The sequence below is a fragment of the Stenella coeruleoalba genome (assembly GCF_951394435.1).
Source record: "Stenella coeruleoalba genome assembly, chromosome: 17".
NCBI classification, from domain to species: domain Eukaryota; kingdom Metazoa; phylum Chordata; class Mammalia; order Artiodactyla; family Delphinidae; genus Stenella; species Stenella coeruleoalba.
Window position 1 is genome coordinate 41,253,139 of NC_137163.1, and position 6,050 is coordinate 41,259,188.

Here is a 6,050-nt window from a genome sequence, read left to right on the forward strand (position 1 = left end):
ATTTTGGAGTGTGTGTGTGTGTGTGTGTGTGTGTGTGTAAGGCTGGCTTTTTTATGTGCATGTCACTATGTTTAGCAGGCATGAACTGTGAGTTCTTTTTCCCATGACGAAGGTGATTGGTGCTCAACAGCTATTTCTTGTATAAATCAATCTTCTCTTTCTCTTCAGACCTTACTTGTAATCAGCACCGGGTCTGTGATATAGCTAGCAAAGTCCAAGTTTGGAATTTTCCTCTCTCGGCAAAGTACTCATTTTCAATTTTGCTCCGCTAACCATGTAGGATGAAGGGAAGGGTCATGTGCAGTCTCTTCTTACCAGCCTTGTACTGTCCGGCCCTTATCTACCCTCCAGCCTCCACACTAACTACTCTCCCCCAGGTTCCCTACTTTCCAGCGACACTGGGCTTCTTCCAATTCTTGATGGTGCCATGATTCTTGGGCTCTTCACATGTTGCTCCATCTGCTCGGAGCACCGGCCCCTTCTACCTATTCTTCAAATCTTAGCTAAAATGGAACTTCCTCCAGAAACCGCCCTTGGCCCCCTGTTTCAGTTATCTAGTGCTGTAGAACAAACCTCCTCAAAAGTTAGGGGCTTCAAACCACTGCCATTCATTTGTTTGTGAGTCTGCGATGGAGTTGGGCTTGGTGGGGACAGCTCAGCTCTGCTCCACGTGGCATTCGCTGGGCTAGCTGGCTGAGGCCGGAGGATCCCAGGTGGCTTCACTTATATGTCAGGCACCTCAGCTGAGATGGCCGGCTGGGACTCACTCTCTCCCCACGAAGATTTCACTAGTGGGACTTCTCTACGCGGTGGTTGACTTCTAAGACGGTGAAAATGGAAGCCACAAGGCACCCTAAGGACTATGCTTGGCAGTCATATGGTGTCCCTTTTGTCACATTCTGCTGATCAGAGCAAATCACAGGGCCAGCACAGATCAAGAGGAGGGAAAGTAGACTCCATTTCTTCGAGTGACAAGTGCTTAGAGGATTGGAAGGAAAAGCCGGTGGCTGTCTTTGCAGCAAACTTCCACACCCTCCCAGACTAGATAGTTCTGACTGTTATATAGAGCACCACACCCTTCTCTGTAAAACTAAGAGCACTTGTAAGTGCTTATTCAATGTCTGTCTACATTCTCCTGTCACCTCCCACACCAGCCTGTAAAATCTATTAGAACAGAAATCCTGTCTGTCATGTTCATTGCTAATTATAAATACGGAGTGAACGAATGAATGAATAGGTGAGCGTACTGTAGTCCAGACACACAATACAAAGCAGTTCTCACACATGCAATAAGTGTAGTGTTCCTTTCTTGTTGATCATAAGCTTGACATTTAAAGTCCTGTGGCCCTCCCGTCTCCTCTGGAAATATTGACGTGCATGTCATGAGGATTGAAATTTGGCAATCTCTAAAGGCGCAGAAAAGCTTATGGTCCTTTAGACAGCTTGGAAATTTCTGACTTCTCTAGGAGGAAAAGGCAACGATCCTGTTGTCAGTAATCTTTCTTAAAGTTTTTGTGACTTGTTTTGGGTGCCTGCAAAGCTGTTACTGCAATGTTAGAATATCTTGCCTTGTTGATGTTTGTCTAGAAGTGACTGTTTTGGAAAAACACTGGAAAATCCCTTCGCCCTTCCCCATCTGTCTTTTTTGTTCTAAATATTAACAAAAACCAGAAGGGGATTTCAAGAGAATAGCAAAACCAAACATGGCTATGTAGCGTTCATGGGAGTTTGTTTTAGAAACTCACATTTCAAATGCTAAATTAATTGCAGGTTTATGCAAGGGAAAAAGAGAAATTTCTTAGAACCAGAAAAAAAAAAAAAAAAAGTAAGCCAGGGAAATCAATCAACGTGCATTTTTTTGATGTTCTTTTCCATGAAAACAGAACAGGATGTGAGGCACAGGGAAATTGGGACTTTTTCAGCCAGAGCAAGTCTTAAAAAATCTGGTTTTGACCTATGAGTCATTTGATGCACAGATGCCAAATCTGGGGCCTCACTGGTCCCTGCCCATCTCCTTGGCCTTCATCTGCCTGAGCAACTGAGCCAGGCCAAGGCAGACGACAAGCAGAAGTTGGATTAGCAGCCACTCTTGCATTGTGTCTCCCATGCTCATCTCCATGTTAATTATGCTTAGGTGCCAGGAGTGTTTGCAAGCATTTCTAAGAATAAATGAATGCCTGTTGGCAATAATGGTTCATCGCAAACTTTGAAAAACAGCTTAATAAGGAAGAACTCTGATTTGCTTCAAATTCCTGTTAAAAAAAAAATATATATATATATATACACACACACACACACATATGTTTGTGTATGTGTGTATGTGTATGACTTTTCTTTTTCAGCAACTTGAAAAGATAGTCTGGAAATAGAAGAATGAGGCAAGCATGGCCTCTTAGCATCCCAGAATAAATACAGCATCTCAGAGCTGAGAAAGGCATGTTTTTCATTTGGATTTCTAGTCCTAAGTTTATCATTTATTTCTTTATAAATACATATAAACAAAGTTTCTAGGCAACCATCATGAAATAAAGCAACTAGCTCTGAAAAGCAGAATAATGATGTTCATTTTATTCTTATTTTTTGCTACTTAGAAAATCTCTCCCACTCTATACTCACCAACCGCCCCACCCCACTTTCCTTGATAAAAACAATAGTAGTTAATAGGGTTTTTTTTACCACCAAACAGGGAAAATTTTCTTGGGCCTCAACACATTATCAGAGGCAAATGCCTTCACAAAATTCCATCAAGGTAGCGCCCTAAATTGGTGAGTCTTTCCAACCAAAACATAAATCAAAGACTGCCAGTGATTTCACTGGCTTCTGACATCATGTGCTTCAGCACAGGTTTCTTTCATCACTGCATGGTTGCCTAGCAACCAGCCCCACTCCTTCCTGCTCTTTTGCTTACATTGGTCCTCACAGGGTTTTTTTTCTGTTTGTTTTGCCCCACAGGAGCAGGATCTGAACACCCAATACCTGCAAGGATGGCTTAGAAGTTGTCCAGGATAGTGTGGCAGTCCTCAGATGCCGAGCTGTGGAGTCTCTCCCTCATTTGGGAAATGACAGAGAGCCACTGTTATTCTGAAGCAGCGACAGGATCAGAGCTTGCTCCTGCTGAGGAAGTTGTGAGTAACAGACCACAGCCATGACCATCAGAATGGGAAAGAGGGTGCAGATGAGACTCACGTGCCTGTGGGAGAAGCAGTGCCAGGCTGCGAGGGCCCTGGAGATACCAACGGTGTGGGCATAGCTTCAGACCTAGGGGCGGGGCCGTCTACAGGAGCAGCGAGTCAGGAAGATGTGTGCCAAGTCAGGCATAATGAATCTGAAGTGTCAGAGGAACAGAGAGGCCAAGATGCCCACATTTTTTCCCCTAAGTGTCCTCCAGGAGGTCTGTCACCAGAGAGGCTATTCCAGAACAGGAACTTTACTCGGTGACTTCCTTCAAATCATAAAGATACTGCGAGGAAGTGGACACATTGGGACAGCTGTTAGTGATTTCCTCAGAAGCCCCACCATGCCACCACCCACCCCCAGGGCTGTCACATGACCCAGGCTGATCCGAGCGTAGCACCTCCTCCCACTGGCCCCATGATTGGTCCAAGCTGGGCAGGGGTCCTTGGCAGAGGAATCAAATTCCCTTGAAATGTCTTCAATGGAAGCTCAAAGAACAAAGGTTTTTATCTGGAAAGATTTGAGTCTAGAGCATGTTCCCTGCTATTGAACGCTGCCCATCTTCAGAAGCAGAGAATGAAACCAGTTTTCAGAGTCAGCAAAGAAGAGAACCTGACAGTGCTGGTGGTGATCCAGTCCTTGAACCCAGCCAGCTCTGAGGCGAAGCTTTTCCTTGGCTGGGCTCCATGAGCTAACAAGAGTCCCTTTTTGGATGAAGCCATTCAAGTTGAGTTTCTATCACTTGCAACTTAAGGAGTCCTGAGCAGTATTGTATTGCCATCTTGATTTGACAGAGAGGGGAAATGATGCTCAGAGAAGTTAGCTAAATCCCTTGTGATCACAAGAACACATTAGGGTACAAGCTTCGGAACCTGAGTTTGCCTGGACCCCAAAGCCAGTGTTCTTTTCTTTTTATCATTCTGCCTCTCAACTTGTCCCACAATTGTGATGCTCAAGAGAAGAGGTAAATAAACAGGTGTGTCTGGATCTCTGCACACTGTCCGTAATCCTCTAGTGAAACCATCTGTGACATTTTTAAATGCCCGATGCCGTGGAAAACAGGAGATCTGCTCATTTTACAAATATTCTCTGTTCTTCTTTCAATGATAACTCTTCCACCTGCTCCAGCTTTACAAACAAAACACCTACTTTCAGCTTGAGAAGAACCGTCAGACAGGCTATTTGCAGTTTGCCACTTAGAGGGAGTGTGAGAGAACTTTGTGTTTTGGGGCACAATTCTTCACTAAGGACCAGGGTGGAGAAGGGGAAAGATGCTCTAAATGGGGCAGCCATCCACCTTCCAGCTTGAGAAGAACAGGAGCTGACGCGGTTGAAGAGAGTGTGGCTGGGGATTCAGGATTGCATAACATCATGAAACCTTCTCTCTAGAACATTCTTGTTAGCATGTGTTGGTTCCAGCAAAGACAACTTCTGAGCTTGTTTGTTCCAAATTTCAGATTCACAGAAGACAGATACTGCTTCATACAGGACAGATCAGAGGACAAATCCTAAATTACCCACCCACGGAGGGGGCCAGCGTCACACAGGTTAGCGGGACCATAGGGGCCAGAGGAGAGAGGGTGGTGGTGAGTCAAACAGACATCCTAGGAGAGGTCCACTGCAGCATGATGGTGGCCCAGAGGTGGTGATAACATACTCTCTTGCTCTGCGGGCAGGGCCGTGGGAGGACCAAGAGATCATGGCAGATGTTACTTGCCTGTGAGCAAATGTGAGACACAACCTGGAGACCCAGCAACATGAAGGATGAGGCAGCTAGTGTGGTTAAAAATGAATAGTAATTGTTTTCAGTTACTCAGCCTGCATGTACACAGCCCCGTCCTCAGCTCTTACTTGTGCTATCTCATTTAACCCTCACCACCACCCGATACAATAGGCACTACTGCGCTGGACAAGTGAGTAAACCAAGGATGGAGAGATTGAGCGACTTTCCCAAGGGTACACGCAGGGGAGAGCAACGTCTTGGCTTTGAAGCCAGACACTTCAACTCCAGAGGCCTTGTACCTTACAGTGTTTTACTCAGCAAATGGGGCAATGAAATACGGGTACTGCTCTTACTGGGGCCCCATTTGAAGCCACAGACCACAGTCAGGCCTGCTGGGGGCATCTGGCTTGTGTCCTGTTGTTGCTTTAGATCAGCCTTATTCACCACTTGACAAAACACGTCCAAGGAGTAGTTAATTACTCAGAAATACTTTACTCTTCAGAATCCACATATGTCCTCACATATGAAACCGTCCACATCCTTGTGGCTACAACAACCTTTCTCTGTTGTAACCCATAATGATGATACCATTACATCCCATAGCATGCAATCACTCTGTCTCATGTACAGATACTCAACTGTGTCATCCAGGGGCTTGTCCAAAGGGCACCTAAGTCTGGACTCGTATATTCACAGAACCACCCGGTCCTTTCTAGAGGAGGGCATGGTGTACACCTGCTGGGATTTTGTGTTTATTTAGAAGTTGCTGCTACCGTTGTTTTTAGTTCTTCCTCTGGCATTCGTCTTAATGGTCCAAATAGCATTTACTTTTGAACTAGACCTTACCATGCTGATATACATCTGCTAGAGGCTTTCCTAAGTCAACAAGTATGGATTTGTACACACACATCCAGAGTCAGGAATGGGGCTGGAGGGTGAAGCAGCAGCTTGTGCGGGTGGGTTTTAAACAGATACACCACCAGAGGGAGCTATACAGGAATGCCTTCAGGGAATGGAGCAATTCATATTCACAATCCCAGGAGAGTCAATGAGTACGGTCTTTATCCAAGAAAGACTGTGGTCTGGGGCTACATTTCTGTCATGAAGAAGATTTGCCATCTAATTCCTGCATGTTTAGCTAATTATATTTTCT